General features: G+C 43.0%; 1 protein-coding gene across 4 annotated transcripts in view; it reads left to right on the forward strand.

Annotated features, from left to right (window-relative positions):
* Positions 1–25,163, forward strand: part of tln2b (talin 2b) — a 148,467-nt gene that overhangs the window by 19,924 nt on the left and 103,380 nt on the right. The window contains exon 1 of one of the 4 annotated variants that reach the window (XM_088080577.1): positions 25,021–25,152. The exons of the other annotated variants lie outside the window; for them this stretch is intronic. The gene's annotated coding sequence lies outside the window, so the exon portion shown is untranslated. Of the gene's footprint in view, positions 1–25,020; positions 25,153–25,163 lie in introns of those variants that run through there. 4 annotated transcript variants of the gene reach the window in all.

The raw sequence follows: 25,163 nt of genomic DNA on the forward strand, positions 1-25,163 counted from the left end.
AGGGGTTGGGGACGGAGCTCACAAACAACGGACTTTAATGTGGGAGTGTAGATTTCGCTTCCCGTGTGGATGTGAGTTTTCTTTTCTTTCTACACCTTACCATGTGCCTCTTTGGCTAAACCTGACTATCCATGACTTTGTTGCCTAATCCTAACCATTGTGGCAGTCCGTGTTGGTTGCCATGTTCTCATGTTGTGTAAACATTATGACGTTCTATATTATCCCACCATGTGCATTTGTTGATGTCCCAGAACCTGCACAGCTGACATAGACGGATACCTAAAACGTCATAAGTAGATGTGGAAGGTCACTGAGAAAGCAGCACCAAGCAGCACCATGTGACGAGTTGGGATGAGAACAGCACCAGCTCCCATTGGCTTCAGTTGGCAGTAATAGAAATACAGCACTCAGATCGATGTGCAAATTTTAGCTAATTTGCCAGTGATGCAATTACAGGCCACCAGGAAATTATGGCCACTTTTTCCAAGAAGTGCTCGAACATTGTTCAAAAGTTAGTCTCCACTGACTTTTAGAGAGAGACTGAATAAGTAAGGGAATTAGAAAGTTGTAACCACCATAACATTTTCACTGGCTTCAATGCTGCTTTCTACTGTTAGCTACCCTGTCATGTCCGTGACGTTGAACGTGACACAACGGAAAAGAAAAAAAACACAGAAAGACATACTCATCTGCTGAGCCATGCACACAGCTCTGGTCTACTGGCAATGACAATGCAGTCTTTTGCCAATTTTTAACAGGTTTTACCACAATTATAAAACCTGAGTACATGCACTAATTTTGGTGTATGAGTAAGATTAACCCCTTGCTCCCCCACAGCTCTGCCCACTTGTCCAAATATTGTCACTTCTCAACAAGTCAGTGGGTGACATCACAGTGGCCACATCCATTATTTTACACTAATTCTGTCTTTTGGATGAGTCTGTATTATTTTATTTTACATTTCCAGATATTATACTATACAATATACTATAACTGAAATATTGTTGGCAAGTAATTATGATAATAGGCTGTTCCCTGTTTTATGGTGTGAAGGAGAGGTGTGCGCTAAAGCCCAATATAGTAAAATGTGAAACTGTCAGAAGTCTTTAGCTCAAAGCTTAGCACTGTGATGAATGATGTCATGAACATTAACATGAAACTCAGTTAAGCCCAGTTTACTTAACTGCGTTGGCTTATTTGAAGCATTGCTATCAACATCCACAGTGCGGTTTATAGCCACTATTATAAAATGGACGTATTATGTTTGGAAAAGAAAAATTACACATACAAGGGAAATTAAAGCACTGACATTCTAATAAATTTTTGTTACTTCACTGGAGGTCATACTTACCTGCCTTTTTCTGTTTACAGAAAATTGATTTTCTAATTGCTTTACTTTAAGTCATGATATTCTGGTAATGAAAATCAGTTATAAGCATCGAAAATCGGACTTTAATTGTATTTTATGCAACGGATCTAGATGCTAAACTGCAGCTGCAAGGAAAAAATGCTGTAAGTTAGAGAGGAAATTATCATTTTTTTTCTCCGCACTCTGTCAAACATCAGTGAAGCTGTGGTGAAACATCGAACATTGGGTGTCCCCTATCATTACTATTATGAATCCTGCATCTGTCTGTGGCACTTTCATCGTCGCCCTTTCATAAATCAGGTTTACTGCTACATCTGTAGTGCCCGTGCTAATGAAGTAACACCTAGTGCAGAGACGCAGCATTGATTTCATTTCCTGCCTCTCTGGCTGCTCCCTGGGTAGCTAGATGGAGATTACATGGCGATGTCATATAAAAGGAGAGATTAAAGAATCTGTATCCAACTGGAGTGTCACAGCTGTGTGCTCAGCCTCACAATTAGATGCCAAAGTTTAAGAGAGAGCAGCAGAGATGGCGCTCAGTCAGTACCACAGGCTTCCTCTCTTCTCCTACAGATCTTTGGAGCGTAACTTTTTTGACTCGTTAGCCCGAGCTGGATGTGGAGGTTGGCAGGTTCTTTTCTCTCCCCACACATCTCTGCCAATGAATCGGATGATGCTACTGCCTGTCAGAGATGTGCGGAGAGGCAACGATGAAATGGATGGCTTGTCCAGTTATTATAGAGCAGAGGAGGGCACAATTCATTGCCTGGCTGCATGCTTGCCTGCTCTCAAACCCATGTGCTCACCCAGTGGCTGCAGTCTGGCTGCCTGTCTTTCCCATTAGAATGATAAAATAAGGTTAGACAGACTGGTAATAAATGATTTGTGACATTTCAGTCAAATGTATGTTTTCCACTTAAACTTAACTGTTTAAAAAGCTTCTTTGGTAGTTCCATATATTATAAGGGCTGGAATATCTACATATCTACTACATTGTTATCGCTTTCTTTGAGTGCATTATTACAAGCATAAACTGCAGTTTTCCATATGACATCTTTGCTGACTTCAACACAAGTTGTTGATCAACAGAAATCTAATCTCCAGCAATTTGAAAAGATTGTTCATTTAAGCAGTATTTAAGACAAAATGCCAAATATTATCTGGTTCCAACTTCCCAGATGTAAAGATTTGCTGCTTTCCTCTGTTTTATAATCTATAAATCTCATGATTTTGGACTGTTAGTTGGACAAAAGAGGAATCTTGAAGACACTACTTTGTGGTGTGGAAAATTGAGAAACAGAGAGAGAGAGTTGAAAATGTTAACCTTTTTTCATTGACTAAATGATTAATCTGTCCATTGATAAATAGCCCACATTTTAATCATCATATCATATTTTTAAAAAATTGTCGTTTCCAGTGGTGTCTTTATTCTCCAAATCCACGATAATCCGTGATTAGACTTTCAATTTAAGGGTCAAAATTTGATTTACTTTTCAACTTTTTTTATTTCAGCACTGATGCCATTGTTAGACTTTGGAGTCCTGCCATATTTGTTGTGTTGCCTGAGGTGGCGGAATGGCATCTGTACAGAGTATAGCTTACAAACTAATTTTTCTGTCAACAATATCATGGATAATGATAATAATAATAATAATAAGAAGAAGAAGAAGAAGAAGAAGAATAATGCTCGTGCTTTTCAGATTAAAAGATTTACACAATAAAAAATAAAGTATCTGAAACTCATGCAGCCCCTACCTGGCCCCCTTATGACATCACCACAATTAAGAACATTAAGAATGTTAGAGCACAAATATTGAACAGCACTGCATACATGAACAGATGGGGTGCAAGGACAGAAATACAATTTCATAAATAAGTAAGTAAAATGTAGATAAGAGAAGTAATCTCATATAAGCAGATAACATTAAGAGTAGAAGAAAAAACCATATGTATAAGCAGATAATATGCTAATAACGGAGATGATGTCATATAAAACAGGTAGAATGCCAATAAAAGAACAAACTCTTGAATTTAAAACAGATAAAAGTGCAAAATATATGGAAGTGCATAAAATAGTCACATGGGGAAATTACAAGAGCAGTGTGAAATGTAATGATAATAACTTAAAAATGTAAAAATATGACACCATCAAATAATAATATTAAGGGTAGGCTTTCTTGCAGAAGTGAGTTTGAGGACGTCCTTAAAAGCCTCAGTGGAGTCTGCCGATCTCACACTGAGGGGAGGGCTGCTCCAAAGGCGAGGGGCCATCACAGAAAACGCATGATTGCCCTTGGTTTTCAGTCTGGTCTGTGGGACTGTTGGTTTTGATCAGCTGATCTTAAAGGTCTGGCTAGGCTGTAAGGGGTCAAGAGTTTCATAAATATAATCTGGAGCAAGACTATGGATGGCCTTGTTGGTGATTAAACCAATTTAATATGTATTCTAAAATTAATGGGTAACCAGTTCAGTGATGCAAAAGTTGGAGTGATGTGACAGAATCTTTTGGATTTAAATAATAATATGGCTGCTGAGCTCTGTATAAATTGTAATTGTGAGACTGAATTGGAGGTTTAAACAGGCAGAGAGAGAGTTACAGTACTCCAGGTGTGATGGTATAAAAGCATGTATAAAATATCCCCACTCTGTTGTTGGGGTGGGAGTGAAGTTACTGGGAGAATTTCCAATCCTGCTTTTGGTTTTGATGATTAAAATCAAATCCTCATTATGTTTGATTTTTGATTTAGAATCAAAAACATGACACCCCTATCAATGATTGCAGCCCTGTTACAATTGCACCGCATATCAGTGGTCCAGACCCCGTTTAATCTCTATGTCCTTTATCTCTGGTATTTTAAGATGCATCATGCAGGCATGTGCACTATAGCATCTACATTCTGACTTCTAGCACATTCTCTGCAACACTGTTTACATAAAAAAAGTGCCACTTGCTCTCTCACAAATATGCCTGATCTGCTCTATGGCTTTATCAGTTATAATAGCTTTTTCACTTTGTATTTCCTCTCATGATACTGTAAAGCAGGCGTGCTCAGACCCTCATTGAAGTTTAAGGAAGCAATCAGTTGCCTAAACTAAATCACTGTCCACTCTTCTTTGAAAACCTGGTTTTCTTGTTCAACTTTCAAACATCCTCACTGCATGGGCAACAAAATGTACACTGACACAAGATGTCTACAGGACAGAGCGTGAATGCCCATTAGCTGTTAACTAACTTGCCAATTTTGAACAGAAGCCTGTTTGCTGACACTTGAGCTTTGACACATGATGACTTAAGTGTCATACGCTGGCTGGCTGTCAACGCTGCCATGACAACGGTGTCATTCAGGGAAGCAATTATATTTAAGGCTCAACCTCAGACCGGGATTGCTGTAACAATCTTCAAATAGACTATAGTCTACAAAACTAACAATTTATTGATAAGTATAAAACATTTTCTTTAAAAGTAGGAAACATGCAGTTCATTACATTGTATTATTGCGTTCCTAATACAAGGTGTGTGTCATGGTTCCTGCATTTTCCTCCTCCCCCTCCCTGCCAGTAACTTTCCACTCACCTTCCTCTGACCTGCTCTACCTCCTAGCCACGCCCACTGCTGCAGCCTGCTCTCCCACAGCTGCAGCTCATCACCAATCAACCCGGTATTTAAGAAACTCCTGTTCACACTTCACACACACATTGCCAGATCGTCCTCTGCAGCATGCATGCCTTTCCAGCACTCTCCAAACAGATCATCCGTTGCCGACTCTGCCTGTCCCCGACCTGCTCTCCTCGCCTGACTCCTCGTGAACCTACCTGCCTTCTGTCCCTGACCACGTGCTCAGTTTCGGCATTCCGGAAATCTGACGGATTCCCTGGTAAAGACCTCTCTGCTCTGCTTCGACGATTCTCCTGCCTGATCCCTGCTGGTACTGTTGTTTCCGTGGACGCACTTCCCGATAACCGAACCCCTGCCTGCCCTCGACCACCTCTCCGCTCGATCCCCGACAACGCTCACACAAGTGTTGTCGGCTCACGGAGCTACGGGGTTTCCTCGTCACCAGCCACAGTGGGTACAAGCTTCGTGTCTTCGCTTTGTGTGATTCCCAGAGACATTGCTAGGGCTCACAGCTCGAAGAACGAACTCTCAGTCTGTATCCTGTTTTCCATTCGTGTTGGTTTTAATAAAAGTTATTACCAACTGCCAGTGAAGTGTACTGTACTGCATCTGGGTCCTCCATACACCCGTTACAGTACGATCTGGCCAGAAATGGACCCAGCAGACTCCGGTGCTCTTCAGTCCCGCCTAGCCCGAGTTGAGGGAATGCTTCAACAGCACGAAGCTCAACTCACCTCGAACGCGGCGGAGGCTCGCCAGTCTGCTTCAGCGTTGGAACGGGCGCTAACTCAGCTAGCCACGCAAGTACAACAGATGGCAACCACGCTGACTCACCACGCCGCTCCAGCTCCGGTTCCTGCCCAGCGCGTTCAAGCACCTACGTCATCATCCAGCGCTGCTCCAGAACCCCGGGTGGGGGCTCCTGAACGCTATGCTGGAGATCCTGAGGGTTGCAATCCGTTCCTAACTAACTGTTCAATCCTGTTCGCATTGCAACCCCACACCTTCGCCTCAGAAGCAGCCAGAGTTGCCTTCGCCATTAACCACCTCACGGGTCGAGCTCGCCTATGGGGGACGGCAGAATGGGAGAGGGGCACGCCAGCCTGCTTGTCGTTTCATGCCTTCGCTAAGGAATTACGCAAGGTTTTTGGTCCGATTCCTGTGGGTCCAGACGCCACTGGGGGGCTCCTGAATCAACGCCAGGGTAATTGATCCGTCGCAGACTTTGCCATTGAGTTCCGTACGACGGCTCGCCTGAGTGATTGGAACCCAGCTGCCCAGTGTGATGCTTACCTGAACGGTCTCGCCCCATACATCAAAGATGAACTGGTTTCGTTTGATCTTCCGCATTCCTTAGACGGCTTGATCGAACTCACCACTCGTTTGGACAGACGAATCCTGGCAAGGAGAAGAGAACGGCTACGGGAGGGGGAGACTCGTCGGACTCTCTCTATTCAGCCTGGTCCTTCCTCCAGCCCTCCCTCGAACCCAGTACAGGGGACTGAACCCATGCAGGTGGGCCGCACCCGGCTGACAGCCGAGGAGCGGGAGAGACGGTGTCGGGGCAACTTATGTCTGTACTGTGGTCAAGCCAAACACTTCGTCTCCAGCTGCTCGGTAAAAGGGCGGGCTCAGCAGTAAGAGGGGGCATTCTGCTGAGCCGATCCCGGAACTCTGTCTCCAATCCTCGTCCTCTGTTCAATGTCCAGCTCCAGCTCGAGGAGGGACTCCACACCCTCCCCACGTTCATTGACTCTGGGGCCGATGTTAACCTGATTGACGAGGAGCTCGCTCGTCAGTTAGAGGTGCAACAGGTTCCCCTTCCTCATCCTGTGCCAGCCAGCGCCTTGGATGGTCATCTGTTGGGGACCGTCACTCATCAAACCACTCCCATCGCCATGCAATTAGCGGGGAGACATCACGAGACCATTCAATTTCACGTTCTGAGGTCCCCGAACCTGCCCCTAATCCTGGGGTATCCCTGGCTTCGCCAACATAACCCTCACATAGACTGGTCCACTGGCTCGATCCTGAACTGGAGTCCGTTGCGTCAACAGATCTGCCTCAAACGACCGAGCGAACCCGCTCCATCCCTCGGTTCCGGCTCTCCTCCGGATGTTTCCATGGTGCCGCCAGAATACCATGACTTTAAGGAGGTATTCAACAAGGCACGGGCTACTTCTCTCCCTCCTCAGCCTATGATTGTGCCATCGACCTCCTTCCGGGTTCTTCTCCACCCAAGGGGCGTCTCTACTCCCTCTCCGGGCCAGAGAGGGAGGCCATGGAGACCTACATCAAAGACTCTCTGGCTTCTGGCATCATCCGGCCTTCCTCGTCTCCGGCCGGGGCAGGCTTCTTCTTCGTGGGGAAGAAGGATGGCTCTCTCCGGCCCTGCATTGATTACAGGGGCCTGAATGACATTACGGTTAAGAACCGTTATCCTCTCCCTCTCATCGCCTCTGCCTTTGAACTTTTGCAAGGTGCCACCATTTTTACCAAGCTGGACCTTCGAAATGCATACCACCTGGTCCGGATCCGAGAGGGAGACGAGTGGAAGACGGCATTCAACACACCCAATGGTCATTACGAATACCTGGTAATGCCATTTGGCCTCACCAACGCTCCTGCCGTCTTCCAGGCGCTCATCAACGATGTCCTGAGAGACTTTCTGAACAAGTTTGTTTTTGTTTACCTGGATGACATTTTGATTTTCTCCCAGTCCCGACAAGACCATGTTCATCATGTCCAGACAGTCCTGCAACGCCTGCTACAGAATTCATTGTTTGTCAAGGCTGAGAAATGTGAATTTCACGCTGCTTCCGTCTCCTTCCTGGGTTACATCATTGGGCACAACCGGATGGAGATGGATCCCGCCAAAGTCTGTGCCGTCTCCGCCTGGCCAGTTCCCGATTCACGTAAACAACTCCAGCGCTTCCTGGGCTTTGCGAACTTCTACCGCAGATTCATCCAGGGCTACAGCACTGTGGCAGCTCCTCTCTCTGCACTCACCTCACCCAAGATCCCGTTTCGCTGGTCCCCGGCCGCAGACGAAGCGTTCCTGCACCTGAAAAAAAACCCTTCAGCTCGGCACCTATCCTCCTCATCCCTGACCCCAAGAAGCAGTTCGTGGTGGAGGTCGACGCCTCAGATGTTGGTGTGGGGGCCGTCCTTTCCCAACGCTCGGCCGAAGACGGGAAGTTGCATCCCTGTGCCTTCTTCTCCAGACGTCTATCACCGGCCGAGCGTAATTATGACATTGGGAATCGGGAGTTGCTGGCGGTTAAGCTGGCGTTGGAGGAGTGGCGTCACTGGCTGGAGGGTACCCAGGTTCCGTTTTTGGTTTGGACTGACCACAAGAACCTTGAATACATCAAGTCAGCCAAAAGACTGAATTCCCGCCAGGCCAGGTGGGCCCTGTTCTTTGCCCGGTTCCTCTTCACGCTCTCCTACAGACCTGGTTCCCGGAACATTAAACTGGATGCGCTGTCCCGGCAGTTCCTGGTGGGGGAGGATGAGGAGGTTTCCCGTTCTGACAGCATTCTCCCAACTTCCCGTCTCCTGGCCGCCCTTACCTGGGAATTGGAGGAGCGGATCAAGACAGTGCTGGAGGAACAGCCGGGTCCCAGTTCCTGTCCACAGAACCGGCTGTTTGTGCCACAAGAATTCAGGTCAGAGGTTCTGCAGTGGGGCCACACATCCCGTCTGACCTGTCACCCAGGGGTCGCTCGGACTAGGGAGGTCCTGCAGGGACGCTTTTGGTGGGCAACTCTGGACCAAGACACCAAGGACTTTGTAAATGCCTGCCCGGTCTGCAACTAGAGCAAAACGCCTCGCCAAGCTCCTGCAGGCCTCCTGAAACCTCTCCCGGTCCCTCATCACCCCTGGTCCCATCTCTCCTTGGACTTTATCACCGGTCTGCCACTGTCAGACGGCAACACGGCCATCCTGACGGTGGTGGACCGGTTTAGCAAGATGGCCCATTTCATTGCTCTGCTCAAGCTCCCTTCCGCCAAGGAGACCGCAGAACTGATGCTGCTCCACGTTTTCCGTCTGCACGGCCTGCCTACTGATGTGGTGTCTGATCGAGGGTCCCAGTTTTACGTCTGCGTTCTGGAAGGAGTTCTGCCGCCTGCTGGGAGCATCCACCAGCCTGTCTTCGGGCTATCATCCCCAATCCAACGGCCAGACGGAGCGGATGAACCAGCAGATGGAGACCACTCTTCGCTGCATGGCATCCAGTCAACCTGCCTCCTGGTCCTCCCAGCTGCTTTGGGTGGAATACGCCCACAACTCCTTGGTCAGTTCTGCCACCAGACTCACGCCGTTCCAGTGTGCGTACGGCTTCCAGCCTCCCCTGTTCCCGGCTCAAGAAATAGAGACTGCTTACCCGTCAGTGGAGAACTTCATCCGCCGCTGCAGCCGCACCTGGTCTCAAGCCCGGTCTGCACTCCTGAAAACCGCCGCCCATTACACCTCCTCAGCCAACAGTCGCCGCTCCCAGGCCCCTCCATACCAGGTGGGACAGAAAGTGTGGCTCTCCACCAAGGATCTTCCCCTGAGGGTGGAGTCCCGGAAGTTGGCTCCCAAGTTTGTTGGTCCCTTCCCGGTCGAGAAGGTGGTGAATGAGGTCACGGTCCGTCTCAAGCTGCCCCGCTCCATGCGCATTCACCCGACCTTCCACGTCTCCAAGCTCAAGCCTGTCAGGGAGAGCCCTCTGCAGCCCGCCGCCCGGCCTCCTCCTCCTCCTCTCCTCATCGATGGCGCCCCAGCATACACCGTTCAGCGCCTTCTTCGCTCTCGTCGCCGGGGACGTGGTCTGCAATACCTGGTGGACTGGGAGGGATACAGCCCGGAGGAGCAGTCCTGGGTCCCGGCTCGGCAGATCCTGGACGACCAGCTGATTGAGGACTTCCACCGTCACCATCCTGGTCAGCCCTGTTGTGCCGCTCCTGGAGGTGGGTCTTCTGTCTCTTCTCCTCCTCCTTCTCCAGTTCCCGGTCCATCTGGTTTGGGGTCCTGCACGAGGGGTCCCGACTCCCCGATGAGGGTTGTTCCGTCTTCGGACGACAACGACGACGGCGACGTTGTTTCCATGGGGTCCGAGGAGTTCTAGCCTCCTCCTGGCCCCCTCCGCCCGCCCAGTTTCGGTGTCCTTGGTTTGGGACGTCATGGGCCGTCCCTTGAGGGGGGGGTTCTGTCATGGTTCCTGCATTTTCCTCCTCCCCCTCCCTGCCAGCAACTTTCCACTCACCTTCCTCTGACCTGCTCTACCTCCTAGCCACGCCCACTGCTGCAGCCTGCTCTCCCACAGCTGCAGCTCATCACCAATCAACCCGGTATTTAAGACACTCCTGTTCACACACACATTGCCAGATCGTCCTCTGCAGCATGCATGTCTTTCCAGCACTCTCCAAACAGATCATCCGTTGCCAACTCTGCCTGTCCCCGACCTGCTCTCCTTGCCTGACTCCTCGTGAACCTACCTGCCTTCTGTCCCCGACCACGTGCTCAGTTTCGGCATTCCGGAAATCTGACGGATTCCCTGGTAAAGACCTCTCTGCTCTGCTTCGACGATTCTCCTGCCTGATCCCTGCTGGTACTGTTGTTTCCGTGGACGTACTACTCACACACGTGTTGTCGGCTCACGGAGCTACGGGGTTTCCTCGTCACCAGCCACAGTGGGTACAAGCTTCGTGTCTTCGCTTCGTGTGATTCCCAGAGACATTGCTAGGGCTCACAGCTCGAAGAACGAACTCTCAGTCTGTATCCTGTTTTCCATTCGTGTTGGTTTTAATAAAAGTTATTACCAACTGCCAGTGAAGTGTACTGTACTGCATCTGGGTCCTCCATACACCCGTTACAGTGTGGGCTGGATTGACCTGTCATCTGGTCTGGATCCAGATCGGAATCCTGACTTTGAGAACGTCTGCTGTAAAGTGAAAGCCTTGAAGACCAAATGCCAAAATGGATAACTTTTGACAAACATAATTTGGTATGCCTCTGTGGCAGGCTGCAGGCGGGACATTTGAAGCATCACAGTTCTGACTCATTCATCCAATCAAGTTTTGAGCAGATGCAATGAAGTGCCTGAAGTGTTTTTCTGTGTTAGGGCGCTGAAGACAATTGGGGCATTTGACAACTCAGTACTCTCATGCTTCTAGCACATCACATTGCAAGTGCTTTAAGTTTTTTATGAGAGGCTCCATTATTTATGTCTTGAAGTTATGTGCAGCTCAATTTGGGAACTGTGCTTTGTTTACTGGTGTACTTTCAACCTTTAGCCCACTAAACTGTTTTATATATATCTAGGTTTACTTTTAAAAGGGGTTCCCTCCTAACTTACAACCGAACTGTTCTCTACTGGGGCTGTCGCCATTTCAAAGAAATAAGTTAGAGTGAATGAGAACTGACACATGATTTGTTCAAATTAATTTGAGGAGCCTGTAATCCTAAACTATGGTGTTTAACTGATCATTTCATTCACAGTGCCTCACTTGGGTTACAAGCTAACAGCTGACTCCTCAGATTTGTCTTAATGTTAATGTAAGGCATTTTACAGAGTCTCACAACAGCCTTACAGTTATTGTGATTTACAATGGTGGAGATTCCACAATGCTTACTTCTCATTTGGTCTATCCAACAGTGACAGAACATGCTCATTTCCTCCATTTCGTGTCAGTGAAACGAACAGCAAAAGCCTAATTTACTGCATGCAATAGATCCAAGTGACAGTGCACTTCATGAACTTGTCCCCATTTATGAATTTTGAATACGGACAGATAATCACAGATCAGTTGTTTGTTCTAATTTCAGGTCGATTGTCAGCCTTATTGTCCACTGTTTCTTTTGTTCTTGCCTCTCCTGAGCACGTTTTCTGTCATGAGGTGAACTTAAAAGTTTGTATAGACAAGATCTTGGATAAAAGAGCCAATTAAATCCATGTAGGAGACTAGGTCTGTGTATTAATCACATTATTTATTGATCCTCAAGGGGTGAAAACTTGCATGAAATGATAGTTTGATGATGCCCAGATGTTCTTTTAAATAGATCAATAGACAAGCAGTTGTTGTTTTTAATGAGGACATTAACTGATATGAGAATAACAGTACATAGAAGTAACTAATGTTCAACTCAACACTTTCTTGGGTATTTATAGTCTTTTTTAAATTGTGTTTGATTTCCTGATACAGTCTTTAATTGAAATTCAAACCCACACACTCGCTCTCTGGCCTTGATTGCCATGTTCTGATCTGTGCTATCACTATATACCTCAATTAATGATAAGCTGTCAATGAAAATGTAATTTATTCCCAATATGCTGTTGGTGTAAGTGTGTTGTTTAGTGTAGATAATGGAATGTTGTTGTAGTTACTCAAAAAGCAGAAATAATAAGAATTCAAGTAATCGGCTGGCAGAGTGCCCCCACTTAACTAATTAGGAGCCTGTGTCAGCATTAATGAGTTGTGTGCTATGGTGGCAGAATTCATTGAGGCAATTAGTAAATCTCAGAAAGCATGACACTTCTCTGCAAATTGCTGAGCTAAACAGTAGCTGGGTCACTCATAACTGACAGCAATCAGCAATACACTGCCCCAGAAATGACCTCTGGTATACAGACTGTGAAAATCAGCCCCATGAATGTAAAATTTACCATTCTGCCGATACATCTTGTTTCATGGTTTATGAAATTATATTATGGCGTGTAAAGTCTTTTTTTCTGTGCCTGTGGTGGGAAAATCTGTTCAGCTGAGTGAACAATTAACTTGGCGTAGCCAGAAATCAGGAGCAGATGATGAGAGTATGCTATGAAACAGACTTTTGTAGGTGTCTACATCAAAGTCTTATTCAGTCATCTGAAGTAGTTAAACCTTTGAATCAGCAGTTAAAAACATACTGTATTGACAAAGGTCAATATCTGAAACTGATGTTTTTTGTGAAGCAATATTGAGGATAATGAAAATAAAATATGTAGCAATAGCCATGCCTATGTGATGCTTTGCATAGGCACAGGGAACCTTGAGCTAAATGTCAACATGTTAACATGCTGATGTTTGTTTGGGGGATGGGGGGTAATTTTTGCCCTGGTAACTCTCTTTATTTAGAACATTAGCATGTTAACATTTGCTAACTAGCACTAAACTCGAAGTACAGCTGAAACTTGTGGGAATGCCATTAGTTTTGCAGGTATTCGGTATGGATGTATAAAGCGAACTGGAGACAGTGTTGGAAGCAATGCCTCTTCCATTCCTATGAAAGTTGCTCAGTGGTGCATGAAGTGAAGTTCAACTTCCCAGGTACAAATTATCTGGATGATCTATGTTATTGGGCCTATGCTCTGTTCCATTAAACTCAGTAGTCAGAGGTCGGAGCTGGGCATGATTTCACATCCAAGTTGATGGCGTTCTAGTAAGATGTTATTAGCAATACTAGTTATAGCAAGGTTAAATGTTGTTAGCAATACCAGTTGATAACAACATTTTACATTGTATTTTGCACCTACAAACACTGTCGCAGTATGTCCACAGATAGAAGTTTGACAGTAGATCTACTGTCATTACAACTCTTTTAAAGAGGCACAAATAAGACAGATGGACTAATAAACAGTATATTACTACAGCTTTTACTAACTGTTGAGATGTAAAGTAGCCAATTTTGATTATGAAGTTGGGGTTTGTGAAGGTTATCAGACTTTCCAAGTCGCAGATCTGACTTATTGGGTGTTCCAGTTGAAATTGCCATTTGAGATCTCAGAAGTTCTAACTTTCTTGTGCAAATGGAACCCACCATTAGACCAAACACACGAGAGACTCTTGCCAGCTAAGTGGCTAACCACCAGATTAGCCCTTTGCTAACATGAATAAGGATCAGTTGATTTAATTGTGTGGCTCTACTAGATTTTAAAGATGTAATTGGACCCAATGGATCAAATCCCAATGGTGAGAAGAGTAATTTTGCGGGAATGGGGGGTGGGGGCTGTGATGCTAGGAAAAATTTGTCCACTGAGTTTCAGTCTTAGTCAAGGAGTGTTTTTGGACCCAATGGCATCACGTCACAGCCGTAGAATTTGTAATTCAGTGGTTTTGCCACGATGTCAGATTGAATTTAAAACCCGGCGCTGTGCCCAAGGCCTTGGTATTTGGTCATAAACCAAACGACTGACCACATCAAAATCTTCACCCAATGATGGTGCTAGATAAAAATTCTGGGGGGTTTGGGGTTTCAATATCCATCCAACAGTTGTTGAGATATTTTAATCTGGACCAAAGTAGTGTACCAACTGACCTATAATGCTGTCCCCAGGGTCATGCTGTCAGCATGTTTAAAAATAGACTAGAATATATTCTTCCAAAGTACACCCTCTGTATTATAAATGTCATCTGTCAGATTCTATTACACAGCATTTTCTTTGTACGCTGTGTTTTCTCTATAGCATATACAAAGCCTGGTTCAAAGTTTGTTCTTAGACAGAAGTGTTAAGACTATCTCTCCAATAGTTCCATGTCTTTGTTTGAATAACATTAGTCAGAGAAAGCTAACTAGCATGCACAGAGCGACATCAAGTCATTTTGCAATGCTGCAGTGTCTTACAATTGAGCCTGTTCTCCTGTGGACATGACATGAGAAAGGAAACTGAGATTAGCATGACAATTGCGGCAGGTAGATAAGATATGTCTCCAACAGAGAGGATTGTGTCTACAAGTCTTAGAGGTGTATCCATTATAGATGCAAGTGTGATAATTAAGGAAACATTGTGCTTTAAGTGGATACTGTGATGCAAAGTGTAATTTGACAGCAAGTAATAGTCCTTTGTTACCCTCTGGAGTCATGATCTCAGAGTTAGAATGTCTTTTTCTGCAAACATCACTGCTTTGTGGAGTCTGCACCATGCATCAGGGATCCTTTTCATCCCTTCAGGATATGAGTCCTTAACAGTCTCTGAGTGGATTTCAGGTGACTCAACACAGAGAAAAGCTTGCCTTTTTCTCTAATGGCCTTGAGTTTCACTAACCTCGAGATGCAATGCCACATGTTGGCTCCGGGCTTAATTTTGTGTTACGACATCAGGCACACAAACTCTAAATGGATAGTGTTTTTGTGCCACTTTGGGAAATTCTGTTCTTCTTTTGGAGGATGAAGGAGAGTAGACCTTCAACTCTGTGGTGTAGTGAGTGGTGTGATTCAAGGCATGGAGCACTGATGAGAGATTTGTGGATTTTTTTCCAAATTGGAATTGGTCTTTAAGAAATTCTTTTTTTTTTTTGCTTTTTAGCGCCAGTTATCTTCCCCTGATGACCCCTTCAGGAGGTACCACGTGTATCTTCATAAAGCCCAAATCAGGGCTGTCTGAGTTGTTGGAGTTGCATGTATTTTTAATCCTTAGGGGCTGTTTGGCGTATTTTCACACTTTTCATTCTTCATGTTTTGATAATTTTGGCTGTGCTCATGTATAAATGGCATCCATTTCGGCTAGATTGTGTATTTTTGTTTATTCTTGGAATTTCCAGCTCAGCTCCAAGAAAAGTCTAAAATACACTGTGTTAACAAAATTGACAAAATTCATACTGTGACGTGTAAAAAATGCACTATTGCAACCCATTCAAACTGCAATTTTGATCCCACAGCCATCAAAGCAAAAAAAAAAACCCCAAAAAAACCATGCATTGTATTATTTCAGGGTGTCATTCTGGGCTTTTGCTTTGGAATTTGTACATTTTACTATTTTCCACCTGATGATGTCATTTTTACCATATCTGGCATATGGAGAAAATACATGCTATTTCCACAAACTGCACTGTCACAATCAATGTTGCTGTAAATCACTGACATATCCCAGGCTGTGGTAATAAAAAAATCTAATTTTGCATGTAGTATATTGAAAATAATTATTTTTTTGTGGATGTTTTTTCATCCAAAAACATAGTGTCATCATGACAAAAACCTGCCTTTAAAAGGGTTAAAATTATTAATGAAAATTAATGAAAATTTGATGTATGATTAGGAGTGATGTTGGTTAAAAAAAATAAACTCAGTGAAAGTACTGAATAATATTAATGTATAATTTTATATAGCTTGATTTTGAAAAGCACATTTTGTGTGGAGAGCAGTATGAGAGTGAGTATTTGACGCTGCACAAAAAGTGATGTGTTAAAAATCATTGGTGCTCCTAATAATTGACATATCCCAGGCTGTGATAATTTTAAAAAGGCTGCTATAAAAATAATTCAATTTTTGTGTATTTTTCCCATCTAAAAATATAGTGGCATCATGATAAAAACCTGGCTTTAAAGGAGTTAAAATTCTGAATATGAATAAATATTTGATATTCATGATTAGGCCTGATGTTGGTGAAAAAAATAACTAGATGAAGGTAGAAAATAACATTGATGTATAATATTTTTTAAAGCTTGATTTAGAAAAAATGCATTTTGTGTGTGTAATATTGAAGCAGGCCCTAAGTGTTCTAAGGCACAGTGTGAGCAACAGAAGTTTATTTTCTTTAAGGACAAGATAATCTCACAGTTTCTGTTAGTTGGAGAACTGTTCTCGCTTTCACCTCGTCCTTCACCAAGGACTTTGTCTTTGACAGGCAGGTTAAAAGACTTCATTACACTCGGATTGTAGGGAGGAAAATATCTGCCCCTGTCAAGTATATTTTGGTCATTAAACCATCCAAATACCTTGCTCAGGTTTCCAGAGGGTTGTTGATGCTGTTTATTTGTTGATCTTTTAAACAAATTCTGTAAAATCCTTGGTACTCAGGTTACTTAGTATGAATGAGAGTGAAAATGTGCTACAGTGATTGCATAGGACCTCCCACACTGCTGTTTATGATATCCTCACTTTGCAAAACTGTCCTGCATAGTAAAACTCTGGAAATGAATGGTATTGCCTTGAGCCTGCACTCTTCGTTTCTTCTTGGTTTTGTGTCTTAATGTGTTTTTACTGAAGCTTTGCAATTAAATATGTACACTTTTAATTAAGTTTTCTCAGAATGACTACATGATTATTAAATTAGCTGCAGGTCCTTTGGATATTAATTATACAAATTCAATAATAAACGTGAAATCTGAAACAATTTAGCCTGTAGAAATAACAGAGTATTTGTTAAAAATATGTAAATTCTAATTTAGAGCCTAAGATGAATTTGCCAGTGTCACTTATTTCCCAGCAAACTCATGAAAAAGCAGTTTGTCCAGGTGCATCACTCAATGCATCTGAACTATGCATACTTTGCAGGTTTTTTTCTTTGTTTCTTTAAAGCCCCCTACATTTACATTCAAATTTTTATCCTTGTTAACATCACCATATGGTGTGTTTAAATGACACAAGACATATTTTGAGTAAAATAAGCAGTCAACACTATGGTTGAATATTTTTGCCATGGAACTATAGTGAGCCAACAACAAAAACACAAATTCTGACCTCAAGGGTTTCACAAGTTACAATCCTCAGGAACCAACCCCTCCATCTTCCATATCATTTGCATAGCGTTGCAGGTCGGAGACAAGGTCAAGTGTAGCTACGAATTGGTATTTTGCAAGCTAAGTCTCAATTTTACTTCAGTTCGTCAGAGCTAGAGATCAAGAACAAGTTTTATCTAAAATAAGCAACATATTATGTAGCTGTTTGATAAAGAGCTGCAGGTGAGTGGCTCAGGGGTGGATGGAGATAGAGACAGGGATAGGAACTAGTTTGCATATTCATAGATTTGTGCATACTAAATGATGTAAAGGTGTAGGGTGATTTCTAAGCTGTTCTGAAGCATGAAGGGAATTTTTTCATCGAAAAAAGTTCAAAACTTGCAATTCTTGATGAATACAGATGTGTTTTTAGGGGTTTAATCACTGCCAGGAGAGGAACTTAAAAGCTGTTGTTTGCACCCTAATAACCTGGCCATCTTGACATTTGTTAAGCCTGCAGCCTGAGAGAATCTGGTTGTCACATTGTAATGTAATGACTAAATGCAAACGCTGGTGTTTGATCAACATACACAACCGACTATCAATCTTAATTTAGAGCTGCACCTGGCAGCCGGAGATCTATTATAACAACAGCCGCACACATGGTGTTTGGCAGAGTTACTCCCATGTCACTCCAGAAAACATGCACTTTCTTGATACTCTTGAGTGAGTAACATCTGCAGCAGCCTGGCAGGATGTCTATGGATGTTTAGGGTTGATCAGACTTGTGCGTCCCCAGGTGGCGGTTTTAACTGGAAAATCATGTAGTACTATATCATACAGACAGTGATGTACATCGTCCCGTCTATGTGTAACTACAAAATGCACAGAACTTTTCTTGAACTTAAACTTTACTTATCTCCTCACAGCATGAGGCGTTTGGGACATCTTGGTGTCTCAGTCGTCAGTTTGTCAGATTTCTTTAGAAGCCAACCAACTATTGATGGACTAAATAGACAGAGTTGTAGAGGTGTACATTTCTGGTTTCATCACAATACGATGGTATATTGATTCTTTGGACAATCATACCATATTTTCGGATATCACAAAGTCTGCCACGGTGTGATTTTGATTACATTGATTTAGGGGCGTGCAATCAATATGAGCCGATATTATCTGCTCATTTAATGCAATCTGTTACAGAAGAAGCTGCCGCCCCTTTGTTTTTTGCTTTTGGCTTTAAAAAGATAAAAATAACATATACATATCTGTAAAAAGCAAAGCTGGTTCATTCTTTCAGAAAACCCTGTCTAAAACGCAAACCATGATCTTTTTCCCAAAACTTCTAGCCCTAAAGAAACTTCTCCAAACATCCATCAAATATGGGTTGGTAAAACTCACTTCAAAAATAACTGTCAATGTTCATAGACAAACAATTGTCTTTTTACCCTTTTTACCCCACATTTTACCCTCATATACAACATGCTAATGTTATTAGCATAAGCCTATGACATTTTGCATTGGACAGATTAGCTTTGTGGCTAAAGGACTTTTCCTCTACTCTGAGCTTAACGAATTACATGCATTATTTAGGTTATTTCTTACTTATTGTTGGTTTAAGTCACTGCATATCCCAACAGAACTGCACAGTTGAATTTCAGTCTGCATGCATGTCTTGAAACAGAGCAGCTAATGTTGTTGTAGTAGCAAGAAGTTAGTGAAGTGAGATGCCCGGCAAGGACGTGTTGATCCCCATGTGCAGCTTTTGTTTACATATGACACAAAAAAAATCCACACACACTGATGATTTATTCCCGAGCAAAAAACCATCCTCCTCATTGTCTTTCTCCTGGTTGATTGTCATCATCTGCTTTACGCTGTGTGACAGTGACACAGAATTTCAAAATAAAGGCGCCTCTGAAAGAGGATGATATGGAAGGTTTTCACTTTGCATCGATGATACAGGATGGTTGCTCATTGATCCATGTATCAATCCACATCAATGAATCATTACACCCCTACAGCTTTTCTCAGTCAAAATTGTTTCTGTCAAGTTTATATGACTTAGTAATATGTCTGCAGCCTTTTTTAGTATGCAGACACAGAGTCAGAATCTATTTGTAATAGTGACTAAAGTTGGACTCACCTTGATTTAAGCATTTCTCACTTGTTTGCAGGAAGCACAGTGTGAAGTGAATTGGCTGTGGAATGTGTAGTACTTAAGTCAAGGTCTGAGGGTTGAAAGTATTTACTTCAAGAGAAGTGATGGGTAACTGTGGATGTCTTTATGCACAAATTTCACCTGTAATTATTTTTTAGCTTGCATCATTTAATTGGCATTTGGACAACTATTCTCTGTGCTACCCTTTAAACCTACTTCACCTTTGACCAAAATTGCAATTACCTGTTGTCGTCCATTACCCTAACGATGTCTCTGGTCAATGAGCCATCTAGCTCTGCCGGGTTTGAGTCTGATGATGCCTTTTTGCATTCAGCAGCCAGCGAGAGTGCAGAGAGGGAGTGAGCGCAGTGTGTTTGTCTGCATCCACATTAGATGTTGTGCATCCAACAGTCTCTAAGCTCATTACAGTAATCAGGTTAAAGAGAGGGGAACTGGGGAGCGCTTGGCCTGCGGCATGTTTCCTCTGGACTTCCCCAGTGAGACGGAGAACCTCTCACACAGGCTCCGGCTGAGCCACTGGGACCCGGCCCTGCAGACGCAAGCTCCTAATGATCGGCTCCCGCTGCTTCTGTTTGTATGAAACCCACACTGGAGTATTCAACTGCACCCATGCTGTCATAATGACCAGCTTGTAATTGTAAAGCCCATTTGATATACAGCCATTCTTTTCTAAGTTCTTGATCCATTTATTGTGGTTCACACTCTCACATTTAGTAAATAGCAAATCCTGCTTTCTGCAAATTATTGTTTTTGCACAGATGAAGCATAAACAATGTGAAACACCGATGAGAAACAGATGACTCTCTCCTTAAGTCTATCTTAACAAAACTGCAGCACATTGAAACTGCGAATATAAAATACACCTAATGGAAACACATCAATTTCGAAAAAATGTCCATTTGTGGCAGAAAAGTTTTTACGCTTGCATGAGGTGGCATTTCAGGCAATTTCGCAAAACTGCAATGGAAACACTCTTTTGGCTTTTATAGGTCACATGATCCTATGGCTATACACTTGTTCGTAGGAACTGGCTCAACAAGTGATGTTACTGCATTGCATAACTCTTCAAAAGTTGAGCCAATCATCCAGAAGTTTTGAATCCACAATTCCTCTGTGAAATCTTGGATCATCACCTCCCAGAAATCACTCTTGTGGCCGCTCCCACGTATAAGGGGCTTACCTTTCCATTATCGCTTGCATAACACGCCTTCATGGCCTTGGATTGGAAATAATTAGGGCTAGTGCGGTGGCTGCGATAGATATAAACTTGCTAATGTTTTAAAAACCCATTGCCATGCTTCTTGGAATGTTATTGGGAGAGGAGAAGTTGAATAACATCACTCAATGGAAATGCAGTCATCTCGCAATTGTGTTTTATTGACATTTCCAGAATATCATTCAATTTTTGCTCAAATCTGTAATGAAAACCCACCGAGTGAAACTGTAAAAGTAGTGACTGTATTTTAGAATAGAGCATGACTTTGTACGGGAGAGGACTCTTTTTGCTTTTTTTTCTTTTGGTTTTGTAGCATGTATTTTGCTGAGTCACAAATGCTGTGATTCAGCAGTAATAATAGTGTCAGTCTTGCACAATGCCCCTCCAGTTGCTGCCATGTTTTTATTTTGTATTTTCAGTTGTATAATATCCACTGAAATCCTTGAAAACTTAGTCTTTTCATCTCGCCTTGTGAGAAAGTACTGAGCAAGTTCAGCACAAGTGATTGAGGCACACTTCAGTTGCTGTGCGGCAGTGACAGCTTGTCTCTGTAAGCACTGAGTGTATGTCGCCATTGAAGAAACTTTAGTGACCATCTTAAGAACCACTAATGAAAGCCAGAGCTGTTTCATCAGTCATTGGTTTTCTTTTTCAAACTGCACTGCGAAAAAAGCCCCACTTTTTTTTCCCCTTTTTTTTTCTTCAGAGCTGACAGAAGCCACCTGACCTGGGAATTGCCCCAAAACTGAGGTTTCCATGGTAACCAGCAGATGTGGAGCATGAAATAGTGAGCCTGCGAGTCCTTAACTAAGCATGGCAGCATCCCTTACATGCTCCACTCTGTATCGTGTGGTTCTTCTATCTCAGTATGGGTCCAGGTCCAAGAGGTGTATCGCTATGTTTCCTGTCCGTCCCCCGGCTCTGAGCTGTAAGCGTGCACAGAAAGGATTTAGAGTAGACAGCGTGGTTCTCGTCAGTTTGACCCTGTTGCACAATATGCTGAGAATATCCATGCTGAGTGTGGGTGGGTGGTTAGTTGACCAGATGTTTATGAGGCAGATTTAAGCCAGAGATGTTTGTTTCTAGTAATCAGAAACACTTGGGCGTAGTTACGGGGTGGGGTGGTGGTCCCTGTTTTGACAATCTAGTTTATCACTTGGTGCTATATCATATGTTTCACATGTCCTCACCAGACCCTAGGGGTGGAAAAGTAACTGAATACAAGAGCTTTTGTTACTGTGATTTGCCACTTTTTCATGCACTTTCTTTGAGTATACTCTGAAACCAGGAATCATATTTTAAATTATGTAAGTAATTATTCATATTTTGTTTCTCTCAACTTCTTTTGGAAACGCAAAAATAACAAAGTGGAGTATAAAGTAAATGTATACTCGTATGGCAGAATCGGGAGGTTATAGCTATGTTTCTTTGAACTATTTCTCCTCCTTTCAATATTTGAGAAAGCTTTCTTAGAAAGACATGATGCTCACTCTTTTGGAGCATATTCAAATATGTACAAAATGTCCCTTTATATTGATGAAAATATGAAGAAAATAAATGTGCTATGTTAGGACATGCAACCATGCACCACTGTCAGAAATAATTATTAGAAAATGTAATCATGATCATAAATAAACTTAAATCCTTTGGGAATGTGGCTTGAAATAAGAATGCACATATCATATCAAAGTTGAGTGTCTCATTAAGTATCTACAAAAATGTGAAAATAAATGTTCCCAACTGTTAGAAAACCTTGTTGAAAACAGCTCATTTTGAGGATAATAGCATTTCTCCAGACTGTGTGGGCATGGCAGATTACGTTTTGATTGACACATCCTTGGATCCCGCCTCTGTCAGCTGTCTCCCATTTCCACGACAGCAGCCATGGAGCAAAACAGAGTCGGTGTGGTACAGCTCTATCTGTTCATCCCTCTGACTCTGGCTGCGTTCCTAAATCCAATCTGATGCTCTGCACTAAAATGAGCTGTTGTTTGAAGCCGTGGAGCGTTCAGTTTCTCCATGAATTAACCAACGTTTACGTTCGTCACACATTAACTCTGTTCAGCCCTTTGCTGCTCATTCTTTCCTCACAGAGTGCCCAGAGTTGCTCTGATACTCCCACAGTGTAGTACGCTGAATAACCGAACGCTACAGTCCAACAGCGCTCCGGAGTTACGAACGGTACAGTATCTGCCAGAGTTCGCTCTGGCACTCAGAGTAAGCTTCTGAATGCACCCTATTGAAAGATTGTTGATGTTGTCAGTTTGGCTTGTTAGTATCAACTGACACCTGCCTTTGATTTTTTGATGGCCTTTATCCTTTACATGATATTGATATTGATATCGGGGATAACCACACCCAAATCAACCCAGCTTCAGGAAACTGAAAAAACTAAAACAATAATATTTCAAATTTGTATTGAGGCTAACGTCTGATCATTTTTGATGTTATACATGTAAGACCCTAAATTACATATTAATAATGTTTTTGGTGATTTGGGTAACCAGAGGCTTTAACAAATTGCTATTAGTACCGGTTCTAGTATTACAGTGTACTTCAGTTCTGTGTGTTGCTTGTGCAAGTGATGTTGTCGCACCCCAGCAGAAGTACAGTACTGTTGGACTGCTGTGCTGTGGGTATAATCAATGTCCAACACAGTTCTGTCTCACTGTTTCATTAATGTCAATGGATTAAAAAGTGGAAAACTAGAATGCTGTACAAGTGTTATGAAGGCTAAATCACTCTTAGCTGTTTTTATTTGTAAAGTGTTTGTATGTCTTAAGAAAATCATAAAAACTCATAGTATAATGTACTTAAAAAGTCATAGTATGCACACTTTTCCTATGCGGCCGTCATTTGCTGGCTCTCTAAATGGTACTCAGCCATCAAAATGTTTAAGTATTTTTTTTTTAACAATGCTATAAAATGCTTATTTAATGCTAAGTTTCTGAAAATTTCTCCTGGAGGGCTTCCACCCAGACCCCCCTCAAGGGTGGTGTCACTGAAGGTGTAGAATATACATTTTTACCCAAATGTTAAATAGGTAATTACAGCCCTGCAATCCAGTCTTGGCCATTACTATTTATATTTTTATGGTATTTAAAACCCTGAAATTTTCTCTTTTCTTAAATGGATATTCCTATAGAAAATGGCAAGCACAAGTGTGAAATGCATTTGTGTCTATAGCACCTCTTCTCACTGGGGGATTGCTGCAGTGCCAGAAAAACGATCTTGTTAAAGCATACGAATGTCTTTGAAACATTCTTGAAAACAAAAAAAAAACAGACTTCCAATTTGTCGGCCGGCCTCCTGCACACAGCCTCCGCTTGAGGAACTTTCTGAAGTGTACAGTATTTGTCTGAGGAAAAGTTGTTGTATACGCCTTCTCCAGCCAATTTAAACATTTGACTCTCCAGTGCTTTTAGTCTTCACTGAGAGAAAAACAAAGCTGCACAATGATAGTGCGCTTGGAATGTACTCCCAAGTTAACTGAATAATGTTTTTTTTTTTTCATTTGCTTTGGGCTCACACAGTTTGCTTTCAAATTTTATTGTTCGCTCTTAATGTTGACCAATCATTCATCATTTTGAGAGAGTGAGCACACTCTAGAAAGCTGTTTGGTTAATTATGTGAAGGGAGAAAGTTTTTTGCTTAAGTGCTTTCTCTGTACATTTTGTGTCTGCTCGTCTTTGTATATCTTCTTCACCACACTGTGGGGATCAATGCGCCCGTAGACGATATCACAGTTTCTCATTCTCACAGTGCGGCTACACACAAAATGTTACATTTTGTTTCTCTGCAGTACCTTCAACAAAGCAGCTAAACTGACTTGATACTTTCACATAAAGGTATTTTCATTTTTCAGAAACGCTCTATCAAAGCAAATCAAGTCAGCTTCCTCAATCTCAGGTTTTTTTTCTGCTGAAATTTCCATGTACTTATGTCAGGATAGCTGAGAGGCCTCTTGGATGCTGCTGGGACTCTATAATCACAGATAAAGCAGACTTTAACATTGTGAAAGCTCCTTCTCTGACCTTGTCTGCTTGACATTTAAAAGCTGACTTTAGCTGAAAGCGCTGCAGAGCACACCCTCCGTCCAGATGACCCTGGAAGCAGTTGCAACAACCAACCTGAGGGCAGAGTGGACGTGGCTGCTGCTGCTGCTGTCCGGCCTTATATGTCCAGGAAAAGGTGGGCACAGCAGCAGCCATGGCAACCGTGGGCAGAGTTGCTGATGTGGAAACAATGGGCCAACAACATGGCCTCTCCCTGAACCTCGTCTCATGCAACAACTTGGTTTCACTCACCATCAACAGTGGATTTTATTGTCACAGAGACCACTTGATGTGGTTATACATTACCATGTTGGTAAGTGCTAA

The sequence above is a fragment of the Plectropomus leopardus genome, chromosome 7 (genome assembly GCF_026936395.1).
Source record: "Plectropomus leopardus strain MGB_pleo_1.0 chromosome 7, ASM2693639v1, whole genome shotgun sequence".
Lineage (NCBI taxonomy): Eukaryota > Metazoa > Chordata > Actinopteri > Perciformes > Serranidae > Plectropomus > Plectropomus leopardus.